This window comes from Scyliorhinus canicula, chromosome 2 (genome assembly GCF_902713615.1).
Source record: "Scyliorhinus canicula chromosome 2, sScyCan1.1, whole genome shotgun sequence".
In the NCBI taxonomy this organism is placed as follows: Eukaryota; Metazoa; Chordata; class Chondrichthyes; order Carcharhiniformes; family Scyliorhinidae; genus Scyliorhinus; species Scyliorhinus canicula.
The window spans coordinates 40366009-40390417 of NC_052147.1; the positions used below are offsets into that span (position 1 = coordinate 40366009).

At 44.8% G+C, this 24409-nt stretch overlaps 1 long non-coding RNA gene across 1 annotated transcript; it reads right to left on the reverse strand.

Annotated features, from left to right (window-relative positions):
• Positions 1 to 604: 604 nt before the first annotated feature.
• Positions 605 to 17713, reverse strand: LOC119952823. The gene is made up of 2 exons (XR_005457894.1): positions 17350 to 17713; positions 605 to 941 (listed from the first exon to the last, which is right to left on the reverse strand). It is a non-coding gene; the product is annotated as an uncharacterized LOC119952823 (long non-coding RNA).
• Positions 17714 to 24409: the final 6696 nt, after the last annotated feature.

The following is a 24409-nucleotide window of genomic DNA, read 5'->3' on the forward strand; positions in this document are numbered from 1 at the left end:
GTGAATCATTCTAGTTACAAGCTGTAAATCTTCATTGTATTATCACTTGATTTCACAATTTTATTGTCTGTTCGTTTAACATTAACGGGGGAAAATATTGACATCTCAATTTGACTTACATTTGCCACTTTTTTGATATGTGATCCCCCCCCTCACCCCTCCCCCCATTCCACCACAGCATTGCAAATGAGGATCATAGCTGAGGATCTGGAAAAGAGGTGGCAGTCAGTTAAACACTGGATAAAAGCAAATTACTGCGAATGCTGGAATCTGAAACGAAAGGGAAAATGCTGGAAAATCTCAGCAAGTCTGGCAGCATCTGTAGGAAGAGAAAAGAGCTAACGTTTCGAGTCCGATGACGCTTTGTCAAAGCTGAAACGTTAGCTCTTTTCTCTCCCTACAGATGCTGCCAGACTTGCTGAGATTTTCCAGCATTTTCCCTTTTGTTTCATGGCTGAGGATCTATTTGGATCTGCTGTGGACATGAAGGGTGGATGGACGTATAAATCTGCGCCAAACTCCGTGCGCCGTGAATGTTTTTTGTATCCCTTTCTGAAGTGAGAATAGAAAGCTGGTTTGGGAAAAAAGACACTGGAGAAAGGAATCATCAAACAATTGTTTAATTAGGCATATTTTAGTTGTACGTTAATACCACTGGAGTATTTTCTAATGTTTGATGTAAAAATGCAGTTAACTTTGACAGCCTTTCACTGTAATTAAAGATGTTAAATTTGATGCGGTTTTTAAGTAGCTGTCCCCTCTTTCTGTGATCTTGATCAAAGATTAACCTGGACGCGTCTGTGAATCATTATGGTCCTGGCCCTCAATTGATGCAAAGTGGCCATTGCGAGCTGAGTTTCAACCGATCACAGGGCAGCTTATTTTTCTCAAAATTGTTCCTTATTCCAAAATGAGCGCAGAACGCAAGGAAAGCGATTATCCTAAAAACAAAATGGATGCAGAAATAATTAACAGTAAACGGTAAAGGGGATGAAATTAAATAATTATTACCAGAAGCGAGCAGAGTAAAATGCTCACAATACTTTGCTTTTGTTTTAGAAAGTTAGTGTGAGGTTTGGCTGACATTACTGATTCTAATAAAATTAGAGATGCTATTTGAAAGCCTTTACAATATGGGTGGCACGGTAGCATGGTGGTTAGCACTGTTGCTTTACAGTGCCAGGGACCCGGGTTTGATTCCCGGTTTGGGTCACTGTCTGTGCGGAGTCTGCACATTCTCCCCGTGTCTGTGTGGGATTCCTCCGGGTGCTTCGGTTTCCTCCCACAAGTCCCGAAAGACGTGCTCATTAGGCGAATTGGACATTCTGAATTCTCCCTCAATGTACCCGAACAGGCGTCGTAGTGTGGCGACTGGAGGATTTTCACAGTAACTTAATTGCAGTGTTAATGTACGCCTACCTGCGAGACCAAGAAAGATTATTATTATTACACTGCTACATACAGCAAGCACAGCTGTTATTCCTGTTTGTGGTTAGTTTAGTATTGCATGATGAACAGTACAGCATCTCCACCGCTCTTTTGTTGCCATTTTAGGTTTCAGCACAACAACATGAGTTCCAAAAAAACCCTAAAAGTAGCCACAGAACCTTTCTGAAAGGATTTTCCTGAAATTGTCAGTCAATCAACCCTCTGAAAAGGTTGAGGTTTGGTCTAATGAAGGTATTCAGATGGTGAAGGGATTCAGTTGAGCACGACAATTTTGAAGCCAGCTTTAAGTTAAATGAATCGAGCAGAAAAGGAAAACAAAATACCACGGATGTTGGAAATCTGAAATGAAAACAGAAAATTTTGGAAAAACTCAGCCGGTCTGGAAATATCTGTAGAGAGAGAGAGAGATAGAATTAACGGGCCCGATCTAACAACCTCGCTGCGTCCGACTTGGGACGCAACAAGGCCGGTAAACTTCATGAGAGATGTCTCATGGGATTTACGGCACTCGTTATGTCTCACGGGATCTAACAAGATGTCGCGAGGCGTCGCGATCTGGATCTCGTCCTCACTTGAATATGTCTGCACCAGAGTTACCCAATGTAATGTCTTGATACGCCGATGATGGATCACAAATAACATCAGACTTGGATTTAAACAAGAACTATTTGTTGCTAACTACTACTCTGAAGGGTTATTACAATGTCGAAGATTGAAACAGTGGGAACTAACGTCCTAACACTGACTAACACTAAGAAACCACAGAGCTATTCACACATGTGCCTGCTATACTCACAAGCTATCGAAGTGTTAACAAGATCAAGTCAGGAAGTTGAACTCGCAGCAAGCGAGCGCGAGATAATACAGTTAGCTGAAAATGTACAGAGGTTGCAGGCAAACCTAACCAAACTCGGTGAAACCTCAGCAAGTCAGGTCTCACAACTAGACCAGTTCACACTCAAGAAAAATATAGTAAGAAGTCTTACAACACCAGGTTAAAGTCCAACAGGTTTGATTCAAACACGAGTTTTCGGAGTACTGCTCCTTCCTCAGGTGAATGGCGAGGTATGTTCCAGAAACATTTATATAGACAAAGTCAGAGATGCTGGACAATGCTTGGAATGCAGGCATTTGCAGGTAATCAAATCATTGCAGATCCAGGGAGAGGGATAATCACAGGTTAAAGAGGTGTAAATTGTCTCAAGCCCGAATAGGTGGTAGGGTTTTGCAAGTCCAGGCCTGATGGTGGGGGGTGGATGTAATGCAACATGAATCCAAGATCCCTGTTGAGGCCGCACTCATGCGTGCGGAACTTAGCTATAAGTTTTTGCTCGGCAATTCTGCGTTGTCGCGTGTCCTGAAGACCGCCTTGGAGAACGCTTACCCGGAGATCAGAGGCTGAATGCCCTTGACTGCTGAAGTGTTCCCCGACTGGAAGGGAACATTCCTGCCTGGTGATTGTTGCACGATGCCCGTTCATTCGTTGTCGCAGTGTCTGCATGGTCTCGCCAATGTACCACGCTTCGGGACATCCTTTCCTGCAGCGTAAGAGGTAGACTACATTGGTTGAGTCGCACGAGTATGTGCCGCGTACCTGGTGGGTGGTGTTACCACGTGTAATGGTGGTATCCGAGTCGATGATCTGGCATGTCTTGCAGAGATTGCCCTGGCAGGGTTGTGTGGTGTCGTGGTCGCTGTTCTGAAGGCTGGGTAATTTGCTGCAAACAATGGTTTGTTTGAGGTTGCGCGGTTGTTTGAAGGCCAGTAGTGGGGGTGTGGGGATGACCTTGGTAAGATGTTCATCTTCATTGATGATGTGTTGAAGGCTGCGAAGAAGATGTCGTAGTTTCTCCGCCCCAGGAAAGTACTGGACGACGAAGGGTACTCTGTCAGTGGTGTCCCGTGTGTGTCTTCTGAGGAGGTCGGTGCGGTTTTTTGCTGTGGCACGTTGGAACTGTCGATCGATAAGTCGAGCGCGATATCCCGTTCGTACGAGAGCATCTTTCAGCATCTGTAGGTGTCTTTTACGCTCCTCCTCGTCTGAGCAGATCCTGTGTATACAGTGGGCTTGTCCATAGGGGATGGCTTCTTTAATGTGTTTCGGGTGAAAGCTGGAGAAGTGGAGCATCGTGAGGTTGTCTGTGGGCTTGCGGTAAAGCGAAGTGCTAAGGTGACCGTCCTTGATGGAGATGAGTGTGTCCAAGAATGCTACAGAATTTGGCGAATAGTCCATGGTGAGTCTGATGGTGGGATGGAATTTATTGATCTCATCGTGTAGTCGTTTCAGTGATTCTTCGCTGTGGGACACAGTGGGACAAGCTGGAGAAATGGAGCATCGTGAGGTTGTCTGTGCTCACCCCAGTCCAATGCCGGCATCTCCACATCAAGAAAAATATAGATCGAGGTTCCTATAGATATTAAGCCTGTCTTTAGAGTAAAAAACAGAAAAGAACAAGAGTTCTTTGAGGAGGCTGATCACGAGGTTCAAGTATTACAGACAGCTGTGGAATCAACTCGGGCTGAACCATGTGATTTAAAAGCGAAGTATGATACAGAATCAACTGACAAAATGGATGAAGTTGAAGTTATCACAACCGGTCTAGAAAGAGCCAATCAGAGGGCCAACACCTCCTGCCTGACCACATGGTTCATCCAGATCACGTGCCGACATACTCGCACCACCTACTAATTGGATGCTAAAACTAAAACAGTAAAACATATAACTTATAATACACATACAGATGATGAAGATCTAATCATATTATATACAGGTGATAGTCTACCTATCATCACATCTTCCTTTTTTCAAAATGATTTAAAATCATAACCATATACATTCAACTATGCACATCGACACTGATTATAGTAACGTAATACTGCTCATTCAACTATTCATGGGTTCGTTCAATCAGGCTTCCGACTGATTCTGCCGACGAACCACTTTTGTTGCCTGAATTGGTCTTTTACCTGTGTCTGTCGTATCGAAATATGCATTGACTTTGTGTTTTCTTTGCTCTGTTTTTGAAGAGCCATTGACTTCTTGCTTCTTGAAAGATCTGTCGCTGAAGCATGAAGAACTCTTGTTCTTTTCTGTTTTTATTCCAAAGACAGGCTTGATATCTATATGCACCTCACTTCTACTCATCATCTCGTGTGAATTGATGGTCTCATCAGTCTGCTCATACGCTTTGAATTTTTTCTTTAGGTACTTTTGTTGTTATTTCCTGATTCTTGACTTCTACAAACTCCTTGTTGTATTCCTCGCGTGTGTCACACAGTTTCTGATTTGTGGTTTCTATATCTTGCATATGCTTGATTTTGAGCTGGAGTTGCTGTCCTGGATGTAATGCTGGAGAGGGATCACGAGGTCACTATTGGTGATCCGCAGCGTTTCATCTGCTGACTGCAATGAGCCGTTCTTCTCCAGCAGAATAGCCTCAAGAGTTTTAGATGTGGCCTGTGATCCATAACCTTCTGATGCAACACCTCCCATCGATTCCAGGATACGCATCTCTTTATGACTGTCTTCATAGTCAGACTGCCCTTTCAGCTTGTCCTCTACTTGCTAGAGTGTGCTGCGCTTTGCACTGAGCTGCTGTTCTTTGGTATCTCTGAGATTATCCGTCACCACGTGCAGCTCTGCCTGTTTCTCTTGCAGGCAGGTTTCCATATCTTCCTTCAGGATGTTCAGTTGCTTGATTTCCTGATGCAATTCACCTACCTCAGTTTGTAGTCTCGACAGTTTCAACACAGCATTGCTGTTTTTGCCTTCCCGTGCTTCAAATGCCTTTATCGACTGGGTAAATTTGATCTCCAATTCAAGGTAATTCCCTTTCATGTGGCTTCTCTCTCTCTCCCTCTAGAGACTCAATACTGTGCTGAAGGGAATTCATTTTTGTGTTCAGCTGGTTTATGCGTTGCCGATTCTCCTCAATGAGCTGTTTCTGGTGCACTATTTCTGCTCATTGACACTGAGAGGCCAGTAGCAGAGTTTTTAGTTCCCTCTTCTCCTCCCGTCGCACAGCTCGTGTCCTCTCCAGTTCCTTCCCGTTTAGCTCCTGGTGCTGTTTTAATTCCAAAAGCTCCTCATTTTCTTTCGCGAGCCCATCATATGCTACACTGCATCAGTTGTTTCCTGTTGGTCGCTCAGGATCAGTGCTTCTCGGCATATTTGATTTCTTTCCGTGCTTTTCAAACCCTTGTTTGTCCTGGTCACCGGACCGTTCGTTCTTGTTTTCAAGTGTTCTGACTGGACGTTTCCATCCAATGTTTGACGAGCAGCCGTCAACATCACCGCCATGTTGCTCTTTGAGGAGACATTTGCCTCCAGAGCCTGTAGAGACACCCAATGAAACAGCCTCTGGCTTCGCTTTGAAGACTTTGTTTCTGTTGACATACGACTTGGCGTCTATGCATTGTTTCACACTCTCGAGGCACCCGTATCTTGTAGGTCCACCACGCTTTCAGTAGAACTGCTTTCTTGATGCACTGTGTGCGGAGCAGTAGCCTAAGTCTTGGATTCTAACCCCAGAGTCTGTGCTGACTTTACATCTATGGCTGCAGTGTGCACCTTCGGTACATATTGGGTGTCTGTGGGCGGGATTCACCCATACCCAGCGGGGTGGGGGGGTCCCAGCGGGATTGGATGGCATGAAGCACTCTGGCGTTGGGCCGCTCCAAAGGTGCGGAATCCTCCGCACCTTCAGGGGCTAGGCCCGCCCCGGAATGGTTGGCGGGATAGGGGCTTGGCGCCATGCCAACCGGCACCTAAGGGCATCCGCCAGCCGGCAGGAGTCGGCACGTGCATGGGAGCAGCAGCACATGCTGGCGTCATCCCCGCGCACGCGCACATGGAGTCACCTCCGCACCGGGAATGGCAGAGGATCACAGCCTCCGGTGCGGAAGGAATAGAGTGCCCCCATGGCACAGGCCCGCCCGCGGATCGGTGGGCCCTGACATGGGCCAGGCCACCGTGGGGAACCTCCTGGGACCAGATCCCCCCTCGACCCCCCAAGAACCCCAGAGCCCGCCCGCGCCGCCAGGTCCCGCCGGTAAGGGACCAACTCCAATTTACGCCGGCGGGACCGGCATAGAATGGGCGGGACTTCGGCACATCGTGGGCCAGAGAATCCGGACAGCCCCGGGGCCCGTTGAGTCACGCCGGACCCCGTCATTCTCCGAGGCGGGCGGTGCGACTCACGCCGGGCCAGTTTTTGGGGGGCGGGAGTATTGGGAGGACGGCGGGGGCGGGATTCACACCGACCCCCCGCGATTCTCCCACCCGGCGGGGGTTCAGAGAATCCCACCCTATATTTTTGGTGTCTGTATTGTTGGTGTCTGTCTCGTCGGCATTGGTGTTGTATAATGGCTGCACTAGCTGCAGTGACTCACATGCTGCTGCGCCTAGCAGTGGTCGTTTGTCTGTGACTAATTGTCCATTCACTTCAACTTGCAGGTAACACGGCCCCAGCGCCTTGAATGGTGCGCTGTGGTAGTCGGTGAGATTGCAATTGTTATCCTTTATTCGTGGTTGAATCCACATTTTCTGCAGGCCGGCTTCGTTGATTACATTTGCCCTAGCACCTGTGTCCAGTTTGATGTTTGTGCTGGTTTGATTAATTATAAGCAGAATTGTCCAATTAATAATAATTATTATTATTATAATAATTTTTATTATTCTCACAAGTAGGCTTACATTAACACTGCAATGATGTTACTGTGAAAATCTCCTAGGCGCAACACTCTGGCGCCTGTTAGCGTACAAAGAGGGAGAATTCAGAATGTCCAATTCACCTAATAAGCACGTCTTTAGAGACTTATCCAAGTGGTTTGGCACTTCTCCTTCTAATTTTGTGCTTCAGTATTTAGCACCTTCATTGATCCTGTCTACGAAAAAGGCTATCTGGGCACCTTGGCGCTGCCAGCCTGGCACTTTGGCAGCAACCCTGCCAGTCTGGCAATGCCACCTGGGCATGCCAGGGTGCCTGTGTGGCACTTCTATGGTGCCTAGGGGACATCAGGCTACCACCCTGCCTAGAACCCAACCACCCGGGGGGCCTTCCAGTCCATCTGGTGCCTCATCAAACTCAACTTGCTTGTTCAAGGCTGCACTTTGCATTATTGACGAATCACTAATTTATTTAGCCTCGGTTATCACATTAATACTCTTCGGTTGTTGCGTTCTTGTAATCGACAGGCACTGCTGGGCAAAATGTTTTTTTCTGGCACATCTGGCACAAGTTGTGTCAAACGCAGGGCATTTTCTTGGACTGTGCATTCTGCTTCACCTCTGGCACAAAATGGCGTTCACTGAAAATGTCTCAAAATGACCGCCACCCAACCATGTTTCTGATCCCACTGCGGCACAGCAAAGATGGAGTCCGTCACGCCCTCTTTTTTCCCACCACTTTCTCTTGTCTGGATCTCAGTACTTTTGTGCAATCTCACTGGCCTTGCATTTTTTATGGCATCTGCTAGCTTTAAATCATTTTTCCGCAGTAATCGCGAGTGTAATTTGTCACATTGCAGAGAAAATACAATTTGGTCTTTTATCAGTGAATCATGAAGGTCTGCAAAATTGCAGGATTGTGCCTTGAGACATAGGTCCGTGACAAAATAGTCAAAGGTTTTTGCCCGCTTTTTGCCGTCTCATTCGAAGGTTTCGTTCTTTTTCGGATGATAATAATTATCAAATTGCTCAATTATTTTTGAGTAGGTCTTCTTGGCTTCCTCCGAAGCAAACTGAAAAGTATTATCCAGATTAATTGCTTGGAGGCTGGCTACTGTCATTTAGAGGGTTATCTTTCTCTCGTCTGAAGCTTTTTGGAGATCAAGATCCTGCACATAAAAAGTGAGCTGTTGTTTGAAAGCACGCCAGTTCACATCTACATTACCAGTCATGAGCAGTTGGCTGGGAGTCTTCAATGCTTCCAACGCGGTTCGACGATCCTGGTAGTAAGTTATTTTGCAATCGATATTCTCAGAGTTTCCGCTTGTTTACTTGTGTCTTCTCGCCGTATCTAACTGTCCCTAATTGTTCTCTCTCGACACCCACTCCTGGGCACCATGTAATGTTCTCTTGATATGCCGATGATGGATGACGATTCGGTCATCTTAATAAGGAACATCAGATTTGGATTTTAACAAAAACTATTTATTGCTAACTACTACTCTAAAGGGTTATTACAATGTCTAAGATTGAAACAATGGGAACTAACGGTCTAACACTAACTAACACGAACTAACTACTGAGCTACTCACATATGCGTCTGCTGTACACTCCACACCAAAACCTTCTGCCTGACCACATTGTGCGTCCGGGTCATGAGCCTACATACGCGCACCACCCGCTGGTCGGATGCTAAAACTACAAAGCTGAAACATATAACTTACAATACACATATACAGATGATGAAGATCTATTCATATTATATACAGATGATAGATTATCTATCATCACACCCAAGGCATGAGATTGAACGGCCTCGCCTCGGAGATCTTGACCAGGCTCCTTTAGCATAGGTCTCCACAGATGTGGACCAGGTGTAATTGTACTTGGGGAGTCCCCCAGGCATTTGGAGGACCCCCGGGTGGTCGGGTTCTAGGCAGGATGGTAGCCTGATGCCCCCTTTGGCACCATAGAAGTGCCACACAGGCACCCTGGCAGTGCCAGGATGCCCAGGTGGCACTGCCAGGCTGGCAGGGGTGCTGCCAAAATGCCAGGCTGGCAGCGCCAAGGTGCCCAGATGGCCTCTTGCCTGTGCCAAGATCAGACCCGGGGGTGCCCTGCCTTTCAGGGGTGGGGAGCGGGGGCTCGAGGATTCTCTAATTGGTAAGCTGGGGCACTGAGAGGGGGCGCGGAGGCCTCTGTGGGGAGGGATGGGTGGGGGGGGGGGAGGTGCGGTTGATAGATCGACAAAGAAGCAGAGTCCCATTTAATAGCAGGGTTGTTCTCGGCGCTGAAACGCTGAGAATCACCCAGCTAAATGCTCCCTAAATGGGACTCTGCTTTTTTTCCATTAAATCACACCCAATGTTTCAAGTCCATATGACTCTTTTACAGAGCTGACACAAAATGAATTCATTTTAGTTATTTCAGTGATCTAAGATGAGAGATATAGCCGGACGTTCAAATTGGAAGGCTCAAGCCCACTAGCGGTTGCAGGTACAATGAATGCCTGGTTTCCAACAAGTGATGAGTATTAAAATAACCCCTAAAATGGCACGGAAGGCTGAAAGGATCCTTCACCAACTGTGAGCATGGTAACAGAAGAGCATAAAAACCGTATAAAGCTGCTTTTGTAAGCATTAGGATAAAATCCAGGTCACAGAAGCTTTTTTTTTAAACCTTCAGTCGTAGTATCAGCATAAACAGTGGCAAACCGGTTGGAGGAATCATGTAATTTCTCACTGAATAATCTGTTTACTAAATATTGAGTGGTATTCATACAATTAAATTGGCTCCTAGAGCGACAAAATACAGATTTTCCTATTATGTCGCATTTTTATTTTATGTTTAGTCATTGATTCACGTGGAGCAATGGATTTATTGACATATGCACTTAAAAGGCAACATCACTAGATTAAAGAGAGGTATTCCTTCTGCATTGTAAGTGTTACATTATTGCAATTATGGTTAATTGTATGTTATAATGACCTTCTTTCTCTTGCACTTGACATGCATATATTAAAATCATTTGGCAGACATTTACAGAAGTATTATTCTGCACCATAAGCCTGCAAAATCCCCATTTCTTTTTATAGAAATCACTAATGGATGCTTTATGATCAGTTAACCACTCAATCTATTATGAATTCATTTGGGCCAGCGTGCGACTATGTCAGGAAAGCACTTAAGGATTCTTCAGATGTGTAGTCAGTAATCTTATCAAAAGTAGCCAGCAATTAGCACTTGGAATCCTTGCTTTGTGTCAGAAAGGCAAAATCTGCTGATTAAATGTATTAATTTATCCAGCAACCTTGAGTAAAACATCCAACTACTGGTGATCCATTGAGTGGCGTTCCAATTGCTACAGCTCCAGTTATGATTGTGCGTATAATTCCTATGTGTTACTTTAACCTCTGCCATTATAATTGGGATTTTACTTCCACGTCGGTCTTTACTGTAACCCCGACCGATCTATATAAACAGTTTTCCAACATCCCACATTATCGAAAAGCTGCAAGATGCTGGCTGCAAAATTCAGTTTTGTGCAGCCGCAGGTTTCAGCGTTAAGAGAGCAGTGGTTAAAACAGAAGCAATAGGGCTAGTGGGGCCACTCTCACCCAGTTCTGACGAGACCACACCGGCTGCCATGTTGTGAAGGGTGACAGCGCAGGCATTCTCTGCATGCTCTCAAAGTGTGAAAAGTGGGCACATCATGGTGCCAGTCAGCTTCTAACACAGATTAGGAACGCCAAGTGACATTTTGGACCTCGCCAAGCTGTTGACACTTTGTTAAAAATGTGAGATCTCCTACCAGTGAAAAGGCATTCCTATCCACCTCGCAGATGAGGTATATTTGCGTCCTCCACCCCCAGACTTAGTTGAAGGGCCAGAACATAGAACATAGAACACTACAGCGCAGTACGGGCCCTTCTGCCCTCGATGTTGCGCCGACCTGTGAAACCATCTGAAGCCTATCTGACCTACACTATTCCATTTTCATCCATATGTCTATCCAGTGACCACTTAAATGCCCTTAAAGTTAGCGCGTCTACTACTGTTGCAGGCAGGGCGTTCCACACCCCTACTACTCTCTGAGTAAAGAAACTGCCTCTGACATCTGTCCTATATCTATCACCCCTCAATTTAAAGCTATGTCCCCTCGTGTTGGTCATTACCATCTGAGGAAAAAGACTCTCACTGTCCACCCTATCTAACCCTCTGACTATCTTATATGCCTCTATTAAGTCACCTCTCAGCCTTCTCCTCTCTAACGAAAACAACCTCAATTCCCTGAGCCTTTCCTCGTAAGACCTTCCCTCCATACCAGGCAACATCCTAGTAAATCTCCTCTGAACCCTTTCCAAAGCTTCCACATCCTTCCTATAATGTGGTTGTTGAATGAGTTGTGTGAAGTCAGCGGTACTGGGTGTTTGGAAGAGGTCATGTGCGTCTGAAAGACCTCTGTGGACAACAACTGCTCCCAGTTTTAGCATTTCAGCTGCATTGCCCTGGGCTGCAGCCTCAATGGGAGATGGAGCAGAGGCAACAGAGAAGACAACAGATCCAGCACATCCACAATCCGGATAGGCTGTCCGTGAGCATATGAAATGAAAATCACTTATTGTCACAAGTAGGCTTCAATGAAGTTACTGTGAAAAGCCCCTAGTCGCCACATTCCGGCGCCTGTCCGGGGAGGCTGGTACGGGAATCGAACCGTGCTGCTGGCCTGCTTGGTCTGCTGTAAAAGCCAACGATTTAGCCGAGTGAGCTAAACCAGCCCCTCTGGTCGAGTGAGCTAAACCAGCATATGATCAGGCTCTAGTTCCCATGAATGAATCCCGAGGCCCTGGTTGCTCAAAACTTCCCCACCTTCTCATCTCTCTGTTACTGACCCACGAATGTCCATTTGACCACAATCCTGAAATAAAAGACTCTGCGATATTCCAAATGAACTTCATCCAAAAGCACGTCAAAATACTCCATAGAAAGCTCAATTAATTAGTCACTAAGGGGAGAGAGTGTGAGAGGGCAGGGGGGAAGAGTGTGAGGAAGACAGAGAGGAGAGAGTGTGAGGGGGGAAAGGGAGAGTGCATTAATCTGGCTCACTCCTAGTCTCAGGGTTCTCACTTACTCACTGTTATAACCCCAGCGGAGGTCACGGGATAGGAACCTTAACAGGTGTCGACCCTCTAGTATGAAACCCTGACCTGCAAGGAGACCCTGTGAGGTGTAGTGGTGATTTGATTGTAAGTAATAATAAACCTTTTTGTACTTTAACCTATGGCTTATGCGTGGCTGCTTACCCTGGATTTAACACTCACCCCACCCACACACACATCATACACCCTCATCCACTCTTTCAGTCGGTGAGGGTGAGTAAGTGTGCAGCCCTGAAACTGGGAGAGAGCCAGACACACACCCTCTCTCTCTATTACATTCTAATGCTAATACTCATCTTTATTTATTATTCATTGTTTTCTTTTGCTCAGCAAGTTTTTTTTTCATGCTTAATCTTTCTAAAATTAGCTCATTAGTCCCTTGAGTGAGAAAATCTTTGCAATGTGGCTCCTCACGCGGAAAGGTTGGTCAAACCTGCTTTAGTGCTTGTATTGTGGTTGTGTTTTTTCCTGTCCTGATGCTCCTGCCCAGTGCGCCCCCAGTGGCCACAGCATAGTCGGTAGAAGGCTGCCGGCTATCAGTAAGTGGCGCTGCGTATGGCCTTGCAGGGTGTTCTTGAGCAGCTGTGGACCATCAGGAACCAGCGTTAGAATGTACCACCTCGGCATAACTGACAACAAGCCAGGCTGGCTGACTGAAAGGCGACATCAGGAACACTGACAGAGTGGCAGGCCTACCAGTGCGCCAGGCATTTTTCCATGCTTGCCCTTCAGCCATGTTCACTGCCCCATCAAAGTCCTCATCTGCAGCAGCACTTATCTGTGACGAATGGGGTGTGTGATGTTGTTCTGTGTGTGTGTGTGTGTGTGTGGGTGAGGTTGAGCATATGATTATTAAGCATGGGTGCAGATTGCTAGATTTGTTGATGAATGAGTGATGGGGAAGTGGTGTATTGAGCAGCACATGACGTTCTGGGTGCAGTTACAGGAGTATGGCTTCTTAAGATGCATTCACTGACCTTGACCACTCATGGGAGGTCATTGGACTTTTTCTGCCACTGGATCCAGGTCCTAAGGGTTTGTTTCCTGACATTGACTTCCGCAGTTAACTGCTCTCATTGCCTTCATAGTCTCTATCTAGCGGTCACCCTGGCCCTCTACATGGATAGCTCGCCCCTCTCCTCCTTTTAGCAGCCTGCATTAAGTCTTCCAATGCGACATCTGAGAAAAAAGCACCCCTCTCGGTGGCCTGCTGCACCATTACTCTGATTTCTTCTTGCTCCGAGTGTATTGAACCGGCGCTGCAGTCAGAATACACCTTCCTTTTAAGAGGTGCAGGCTGGTGTTTTGAAGTGCAGGCTAGCTTTAATAGGTGATGGCCTCACATGACCTTGGGCTCCCTCAGCAGAAAGGTTAGCACTGACGGTATGTCACTGTCATGCATATGAGACGGCAGGTCAATGTTTGTGTGCAGTCTGCATCACTTTCAATGAGTGGGTTTTGATTGAGCGCTGCAATCCTTGCTCCCTTTATTGGGCCTTATCAGATTTTTAGCTCACTACCACTGTGATTGTGACTGTGGTGGATAATCTCTCTTCATTCTCCTCAACCTCTCTGCAGTCTTTGACAATCAGTCACACCTTACTTCCATTTTTCCACATAGTCGGACAATCTAAGCTTATCCATTATATATCTTTTGTTTTATAAATTTAGAGTACCCAATTTTCTTTTCCAAATTAGGGGGCAATTTAGCATGGCCAATCCACCTAACCTGCACATCTTTGGGTTGTGGGGGTGAAACCCACGCAGACATGGGGAGAATGTGCAAACTCCACACGGACAGTGACCCAGGGCCGGGATTCGAACCTGGGTCCTCAGCGCGGTAGTCCCAGTGCTAACCACTGCACCACTGTGCTGCCCAGCCTATTGTATATCTAACTATTGAGAGAGGTGTGTAACCAGCAGTTCATCAAGCATTTCCTGTTTCACACCATTGCCCAGAATTGAGCCTACTTCCATTGGTTTAAAGTGGTTTCAATGTCATCAACAGGTAGGGTATTTCTTTGCCTGTTTTGGAATGGTGGGTATCACGTTACCTCCCTACGTCAATGAGGGCACTTGAGAGGGGTGTACACTTAAAATTTAATTCAAGAAGGTGTCATAAGGTCCTACTGCTATTCATTTGAAGTTGGCCATATTTATTTTGCATTACCATACAACACTTCTTGCCATTGCATGTACAAACATCAGCGGGAGTTATTGGAAGGAAGTTACACATTATTTTTTATATGTCAATTTCAAGAAGAATATTTCAAAATGCTGGATCAGCAGCATTATGAGGAAGAAATATTGATGAATTGATTTGCCCAAGAATAGGAAACGATAGAGTGTTGGCATCAACATCAACAACTGCAAGAACTATAGCTTTTGATGTGGTATTACCAAATGACATGAAGCATAATTATCACCAATGTGTATTCCTCCTAGAAAACCCTCCTGTTATCACTCATCAGAAAATTTCAGATGTTTCACCTATCACCTTGTGGAGCAAAGCAACTATCTCCAACAATAAAGTGATGTAACTGCACTAAGTGCATTCCAATCACAGGAGGGGAGGGTGGGGAGGTTGGCCGGCTGCAGGACCTTGCTAACGGGCTGCCCACTCAGGATATCAGCCACGGGATTCCCTGAGAATCCCTCATATGTCACGGCAGACATAAATTTGCATAGTGTGAAAAACTGAATAGTCTCCCGCTTTACGACCGCAAGTGGATCGTAAAACTGGTGCAAATCAGCTCCGGCGGGAGAACATAGGCCAGGATTCTCCCTTTTGGGGACAAAGTCCCGACGGCCGCCGGAAAACGGGTGAGAATCACTCCGGACGTTTTCCTTGAAAGTCCGCTGGGGTGATTCTGTTTTCCAGGGGGCTAGCAGAGTCTGGGTGTGCATCTCGCAGCTCTAGCTGCTGGCAGGGCCCTGCTATCCAGACAGCGCGGCCGCGCATGAGCACGGCAGCCGCAAGCGGGTCCGCGCATGCGTGCGGCGGCCCACGCGGTATAAGGTCAGTGCCCCACAGATTGCGATGGCTCACCGATTGGTGGCCCCCGATTGCGGGTCAGGCCACTGCTGAGGCCCCCCCCCCCCCCCTCCCCCGAGTCTGATACCCTTCACCCCCCCATCAGGACTGCCATTGCGGTTGCGGATCCGACCTCCCGCCGGGTGGTACCAGATGTACACCACGCCGGTGTGAGTTCGGCCGGTCGACCGCAGAGAATTGCTGCAGGGGCCTGTTCCAACGGCCCCCGACCGGCGCTGCGATGACTGCACATGAGCGACTGCGGTTCCGCGAAGAATCGCGGAAGCTCCATTGCATCGGTTTTCCGGCGTGAACGGCTATTCTCAGCCCCCGTGCTGGGCACGATTCCGGCGCGGAGCGTCAGAGAATCCCGCCCATAGTCTCACAAAGGAGGGGCTATTGGGTTACAGGGATAGGGTGGAAGTGAGGGCTTAATGTGGGTCGGTGCAGACACGATGGGCTGAATGGCATCCTTCTGCACTGTATGTTCTTTGTTCTATGTTCTATGTTCAAACAGAAAATCCAGCCCAGAGTTGCTGAATTTCATGAAGCAGTGGATTTTAGATGTTACTGAAGCTCATTCTTCAAGATGATTATTTTCATCTTGTAGTTCTGAGGGTGGAAAATAATATGTATGATAGGCATACTGTAACAATTACACTCCAAGGTGCCCTTTTGGGCTTCTTTTTGATGGAGTATTATAGAGAGCCTGGAAATAAAAATAGCCGGTTGTTCACATGCCAATTTGAACGTTTTATCGGACACAACAATGGACCATCTCCTGGTTACCAGACACAAAAAAATCTTCTTACCACACAGTTGAGTCTGAACTAATACAATAGCAGTTTGCCACTGCAACTCCACGGCAGCATGAATACTAAAAATAATAAAGGTTTGATGCACAGCGAAATGGAGTGGGCACAGCTGAGTCAATTAAATCCTGATTAATTCATGCTAGCTCTTGTTCTCGCAGGCCTATATACTCAGTAAATTGGCGGCTATTTAGTTCAGTAAACAACACTCTTTTAGCCCAGCAGAATGAGAAAAATATCAGCTGACACCTACATTAAGGTATCTGATCAGTATTGCCCATATAACCCTATGTATTTGCTTTAACATGCAAAGTTTACAATTATTGATATGGGTGATTGAAAAATATAGCCGGAACTTCACAGTACACCAACCGAAAAGGCAAACACTTAAAATTCTGTGCAAGAGTTCAAGTCGTAGTTAATGCTAAAAGTTCAACAAAAGCTAATGGAAATTTTACATCAGTGTGTGTGTGTAACATCCAATATTCATGAACGCGTACCTTGTTTCATGTCTGTCACATGACATCTACAAGAAAATGTAACTAAAAATTGAGCTGCGTTTTTAAATATCAAGCAGCTTTGGCAAGTAGAGCATGAATATCTGGTTGCTATGACAACTTATGTAAAGCGCTGTTAAGTTCTCAGATACCAACTGCTGAAAAAGAAAAATTAGTCTACTTTAAAAACAATCAGTTTTATTACCAAACCTGGCAGTGGTGTGAGATAGTGATCTTTAATAACCTTTATGGAGCAACCGTGGCAGTTTAAACGTACACTCATTTTTAATTTTTGTGCAATCCAATAAAAGGAACAAAATTTTGGTTTCTGAAAAGAGTTTCAAGTCTGAGTGACTGCTTTTCACTGTTTCATTTAGATGAATAATTCAGTCTTACAGGAATTTTCATTTCTATGTAAATTTATGACTTTTATTTCACTTATTAGATAACTAAAAATAACGTTTTAAATTAAGCGATCAATTGAGGGGGTAATTGCGTGTTAAAATATACCAAGAAGAGCATTTTAAATTTAGACAATCTACGTTTCTGCAGGGAGTTCCTCTCACTGGCTCAAATCAATAACAATTCCATAATGTTACACGTTTCACCATCTTTCTGTCTGAGATGATGGTAGCAGAAAGAAGTAAATTAAATAAAATGCCACTTTAATCAAGAAAAAGTCTCAATCATGTTATCACAAGTAAGAAGTGACGTGACCACTGCTTTGTACCTTGTCATGATTCCATTCCAGCCACCACCTGCCCATCCTGGCCCTGGCAATCAGATAGGATTAAAAGCGGCCCTGACTACATTTTACTCCAGCTCAGGCTGATGGGATCATTAATTTCTCTCTCCAGCTGTAAAGTTCCTGAGGGAAATGTGTTTGTGCAGCCTGCAATTCCAAATGGGCACAGTGCCAAAGAACAAAGGCTGCCTGGAAGTTGGCAAAATCCACGCTGATGCTGTGGGCGAGATTTTGTTTTGAAGGCTGGAGTTGAAACAGATTGGGCGGATGGAGCAGGGGACATTCAGCTCCACATCTGTTTGTGCTGCACCATACTTAGTGGCGCTTCATGCTGAAACTGCTTAGCAAAAAGAAAATAAAAATGACTGAGCACACCAAAACTAAAGTAGGAAAAAAATTGATGAAATGTTGATTATTTATAACTAGCCCGACAGGATTGATTTTCCAGGAATGTCCTCCTGATCTCCCACTATACTTTCAGCAGACGATTAGTGGAAATCTCAGTGGTTAGCACTGCTGCCGCATAGCGCCTGGGACCCGGGCTTGACTGCTTTTTGGAGCAGGCAATGAGATGGATAAAGGGTTTTCCCTGTTCACTCTACGCGTTGGCTTTGTAAATTTAAGGATGGTATAAAAAAAACACTTTAAAAAAAAAACGTCTTGAAGGGGTTACCGTTGACGAGAAACTGAACCGGACTAGCCATATAAATACTGTGGCTACAAGAGCAGGCCAGGAGCTGGGATTCCTGAGAACAGGAACTGACCTCCTGACCCCTCAAAGCCTGTCCACCATCTACGAGGCACAAGTCAGGAGTGCGATGGAATATTCTCCGTTTGCCTGGATTAGTGTGGCTCCAACAACACTCGCAAATTCAACACCAGCCAGTTCAAGGCAGCCCATTTTTAATCTGCATCCCATTGTAAACCAACGGATTATTTACCTTTTTAATATACAATCACTTTTTATTTGTACTAGTTCTTGACTTCTTTTGCGTTGATTTATGGAGGCCCGATGTGTCTGACTGTGTCTCATGGTGGTGGTAATTTGAAAGTATGAGGTGAAAGGAGAAGCTCAAGGCCAAAGAAATATTAAGAACTATGTGTTATGGACATGACGGAATTCTGGATGGATAATTCAGCGATAAAAAACTACGCAGAAGTGTTTGTCTCAGAGTGTGAGAATGACACACCCCTTTTTGCTCATTAAGGAATAATAAACATACCTCCACCCCCCAGTTTTGAAGTTTGATAAAACTGTTAAGGATAATAAAGCGGAGTCAAGTTGGTTCTGATACCTGAAGCGTGACCTTCAATGGTGGCCATTTCTGGAGAAGTAACTCAACACACTGACTTTCAATAGGAAAGGCTGGTAATGTAGTTGTGGAAAAATTAAATGGGCTAAAACAGGTATTACTTTATACGGCACACATCAGAACCAAAAGAGTACAGGTTAAGCATCCTTTATCCAAAATGCTTGGGGCCGAGTGTGTATTGGATTTTGGAATTTTTCGGATTTCAGAATATAATGTTTGAGGGGGCGAATTTTGTGCTTACCATAAAAACATTTTATTTTTTTAAATAAATTTAAAGGACCCAATTCTTCTTTTTTCCAATTAAGGGGCAATTTTAGCGCGGCCAATCCACCTACCCTGCACATCTTTGGGTTCTGGGGATGAGACCCACACAGACACGGGGAGAATGTGCAAACTCTACACAGACAGTGACCCGGGGCCGGGATCGAACCCGGATTCTCGGTGCCATGAGGTAGCAGTGCTAACCACTGCGCCACTGTGCCACCCTCGCCAAAAAATATTTTCAACACGATAATCACAGTGAGTAATATAATTTAATGCACTAACGTTTGGCTATGATGAGGCTTTGCCGCCAAAATAGCCCCACATAGGGCTTGTAATCGTCTGCGGTACGTCGGGACCTATCATCACCCAGAATCCTTCCCAGAGCATTATGGGATTTCCCACTCTTGATGTCACTCCGGCGCTCGAAAATAAGTTCGTATTTCAGAGCTTTTCGAATTTTGGTATTTCGGATAAGGGATGCTCAGCCTGTATAATGAAAGACCGATCCTCCATCATAAGGTGATAACGGAGGATGTTCACTTATGATTGCATTGTCTTAAATAATATTCGCAACTTTCACTGAAGCAATCAGTGTCCATATGCAAGAAATCATTGCTGAAGTGGGTAGAGTGGTTTGGTCAAAGATGCGTACTCAGACCTTGTTGGTGAATTGATCACCGAGTGAACACCTCTGAGTGCTTCGAAGTAAGCAGTTTTGTGAGTATGTGCAAATACTTATTGGTTTAATCAAGGTACACCACCTTTTGTAGAAGCATAGCCAAGTTATAGCCATTGTTACCAAGAGTAGAGGATGGAACGTAAATCAGGTAGAGGACCTTGCGCTATCTAGCAACTTAAACATTCACTGCCTCCACCGCCAACAAACATTGGCAGCGATGTGCATTATAAACAAGATGCATTCCAGCAACAAACTAAGGCTCCTTCAACAGAACCTTCCAAACCCACGACCTGTACCACCTGGAAGGGCAAAGGCCAATGGACTGCAGCAGTTCAAGGAGGCATCTCGCTACCATTTCCTCAAGGGATATTAAGAAGGGGGAACCAAATGCAGCCCCTGCCAGCGACACCCACATCCCACGAAAGAAAGAAAAAATATTCAAGTCAATGAGGTCACTGAAGTATTGCAACACACTTACCTAATGCAATAACAAACAGTAATTGGATCCTAATATCTTTGCATTATTTTGACATAGAGAGCAGGCGGGGCACTATGCACTGTTGAAATGACAACAAGGCTATGACATTGTGAAGCATTGGCTGATCTGATAGGAAGCCTAATATCAATGATGAAAATGGATTTGAAGTTCAGTGCAAGTAATTACCTCACAATATCTCAGGACATGTATTATCTGAATTGCTATTGCAAAGGATCTCATGTGTTACGGTTGTGAGGAAGGAATTGGAAAGGTTGCTGACTTGTAAGCAATAAATGGATAAAGTGGCAAACAGCAACAGAACCAATCACAAAATGTGTTGGAAACCTAATCTTAACGGATTTGCTTCTGGGATGTTTGATTTTCAAAGCTTATACAAGTTTATTGTGCGCTGATTGAAATGCAATTTTGGAATAATATAGAATGAGCTAATATTTCCCTCAAACGTTAGGAAATAATAGTACATGTTGTAGGAAACAAGTAATGTGATGAAAATAAATAAGTTAAGTAACCCTAGCTTGGAAAATGTATTAATGATGTTGCTACGTACCAGAGCGATGTCGCTCCATGTTCTGCTTTAGCTGAAGAGGGTGTCATGATTATTTGGTAACCTTACTGTATTATCATTTTGCTCAGACCAACCAGATTCCATTTTTACTGTTGCAAGGGTCTTATGAGGAGTCCCACATTATGGGAGTCACAATTTTATGGAGTGGACATAAATGCTCTTGAAGGGTGGAGCAATGCTATTTCACTGTCATGTGAATTTATTTAAATCCCCAGCCCTTTAAAAAAAATTTTTTATAGGCAATCGGTGTCAGTGAGTGTTTACAAAAATCTGTTCTACCAGTTGTTTATTCATATTTCCTACGGATTCTTTATGAATGCTCAGGTGATTTCCAAAATCTACAATCACTGCCACAGGGGATTCTGATTTTATAGGTTTAGTGATAGCTTAAAGAGGCTATTAAAGAATTAGCTGTCCTTAATGTGGGATATGAATAAAGTTTATTTAATAAGAAATTATGTACTTGAGACTTAAAAAGACTTTGAATGGGCTTTCACAAATGTGCTTTTTTTTACTATCAAGTCTGTATAGTGAAATCTGTATTAGATGTTAAAAGATTTATTTTATCTTAGCTCCACATGGCTCTTAAGGTCTGCCCAGCACGGATACTGGGTGAGTTTACATGACTTTACATGTGGGATATAAGGGGCCATGGGGTATAGGTGGAGAGGTACTATTTGGCATGAAGGATATAAAGGGAGAGGGAAAGGTAGCCTAAAATCATACAATATAACTGCGATAATATCCCAGGGAACCAAAGCAGGCCTTACAACCAGCCTGCCTTGGCATTCTCCCGTCTCCATGGCTGCCGTGGACGTGATGCCAACTCTATCCCGTGCCACGACTAACCCTAAAGCCCTCCCCTCCACTCTTCACCCCAGAGTGATGATAGCCATATTCAGGGCACCCTTTTATCAACTTGGCTCCGGAAAGTCAGGTTATTTCCCAACTCGAGCTACCCGCCATGCCAGCAAAAAAAAAAAAAACAGGCCCCAAACTTAACACGACAAAATCAGCCACTAAATGACCTGGAAGTTCAATAAATGTTGTTCTTTGGTGATCTACTTCACGTGAGCTTGATCTGTATTCTAGTATCTGCTGCTTTGCCTTCTTCCACCTCCATAACATTACATGGTTTGAGCTTACCTCAGTCCATCTACTGCTAATACCAGCACCCCCATGCTTTATTCTCCAAACTCAACAATTCCAAAACTCTTATAGCTAGCTTTGTGTACTTCACCCTCTGTAAACTTCAACCCAACCAAACCTCTTGATTGTTATCCCACAGATAGTTCCTTTCAACCTTCACTGGCACCCAGACCCCCAATATCTCAAATTTTAAAATGTCATTCTCATGTTTAAAACATTTAATGTATTCCCTTTCTCTTAAGTTCCCTATCTTCCTTCACCCAAAAAGAGATGATGCACTAGCAGTTCTTTGTATGCTGCTACCACTCAACTTCAGCACTTCCCAACTCATCACACACAATGGGGTAGTTTTTTAATGTAAGCGTGTCAAATTTGCTGAATAGATCTCTAAATTTTAACTTCTATTAATGTTGTTTAAAATTATTAAAGTCAATATTACCCTCAATATCTTGCGGCAACTGTGCCAGGACTGTTATAATACCATCCAGATATTCGTAAGATATAGGAGCAGAATTAGGCCATCTGGCCCATCGAGTCTGATCTGCCATTCGATCATGGTTGATCTCATCCTGGCCTTAACTCCATTGCCCGTTCTTCATAACCCTTTAACCCAATAAATTCATATCCGCCACCCAATCTTCCTATCCCTTGCATATGTAGTTAATTTCAGCTATCTACCTGATTTCTGAAATAATAAACACATGGGCGATTTTCAACCAGGTAGACACGATTCTCTCTGGAGAGATCTTGTTACCCGATTTTCTACGCCCCTCGCTGGTGACGTCACTAGATTCACGCCCACAAAAGGTGAGAACCTCTTTTAATAGAGTTCAATAAATTTTAACATCATTAGCCAACCCACCGTCCGTCACGTGATCCCTCCTCACCGAATATCCAAAACTCACCGATGTTTACAACAGGTTTTGAAAGACGAGATTCAGTTGAGGGGATCCCTCTGGGCGCAAAGGTAAGCATAGCACCTGGGGAGAGAGGCACTGCCCCCTGGCACAGTTTGGCCAAGTTGTTGACACTGCTAGGTTGGCAATTACAGGCCAGTCAGATTAAATTCAGCAGTGGGAAAGCTTCTGGAAACAATTATTTAGGATAGAATTAGTAGTCACGTGGAACAATGTGGGTTGATTAGGTAGAGGCCGCATGGATTGCTAAAGGGGAAATAGTGTTTAAGTCACTTGCTGGAGTTTTTTGAGGAGGTAATGGAAAGGGTCAATAAGAGTTGTTCTGTCAAGGTGATGTACTTGGACTTCCAGAAGGCATTCAAGACGGTGCTGCACAACAGACCTGTGAGAAACATTATAGTTCATGGAATAAAAGGGTGAGTAATAAGAAACAGAGTAATGATCAATGGATAGTTTTGAGGCTGGAGGAAAGTTTGTAGTGGAGTGCCCCCAGGGGTTGGTATTGGGTTCCTTATGTTCCTGCTATCTATTAATGATTTAGATCTTGGTGTGAAGGGGACAATTTCAAAGTTTGTGGATAATATAAAACTTGGAAGAATTGTAAACTGTGATACGGACAGCAGAGAACTTCAAAAGGGCAGCACGGTAGCATTGTGGATAGCACAATCGCTTCACAGCTCCAGGGTCCCAGGTTTGATTCCGGCTTGGGTCACTGTCTGCGTGGAGTCTGCACATCCTCCCCGTGTGTGCGTGGGTTTCCTCCGGGTGCTCCGGTTTCCTCCCACAGTCCAAAGATGTGCAAGTTAGGTGGATTGGCCATGATAAATTGCCCTTAGTGTCCAAAATTGCCCTTAGTGTTGGGTGGGGTTACTGAGTTATGGGGATAGGGTGGAGGTGTTGACCTTGGGTAGGGGGTAGGGTGCTCTTTCCAAGAGCCGGTGCAGACTTGATGGGCCGAATGGCCTCCTTCTGCACTGTAAATTCTATCTATGACACAGACAAGTTGGTGAAATGGGCAGATAGGTGGCAGATGAAGTCCAATGCAGAGAAATGTAGGTGATACATTTTGCAGAGAAGTGTGAGCTGATGTATTTTTGTAGGAAGTTCATGTAGAGAAAACATAAAGTAAGGATTAAAATTATAAAATGAGTGCAGGAGCTAAGGACCTGGATATATAGTTGTATATATATCATTGCAGGTGGCAGAACAGGTGAAGTGAGCAGTTAATAAAGAATATCGTATTCTGGGCTTTATGAATAGGGGAATAGAGTACAAGAGCAAGGAGGATATGCTGAGTATATACAAGGAACTAGTTAGACCTCAACTGGAGTATTGTGTACAATTCTGGGCACCACATTACAGGAAGAGTTTGAATGCACAGGAGAGATTGCAGAAGAGGTTTACAAGAATGGTTTCAGGGATAGATTGAGGATAGATTGGAGAGGTTGGTACTGTTCTCCTTGGAGAGCTACGAGGAAAGTTTGATAGAGATGTTCAAACTCAAGAGGGGGCTGGACAGAGCAGATAGGAAGATGTTCCCCCTCAGAAAATGATTGAGATTGAGAGGGCTCGGATTTGAAGTGATTCGCAAAAGAAACAAGTGTGCTGTGAGAAAAATGTTTTCACACAACTAGAGGTTCGGGTCTGGAATGCGCTGAC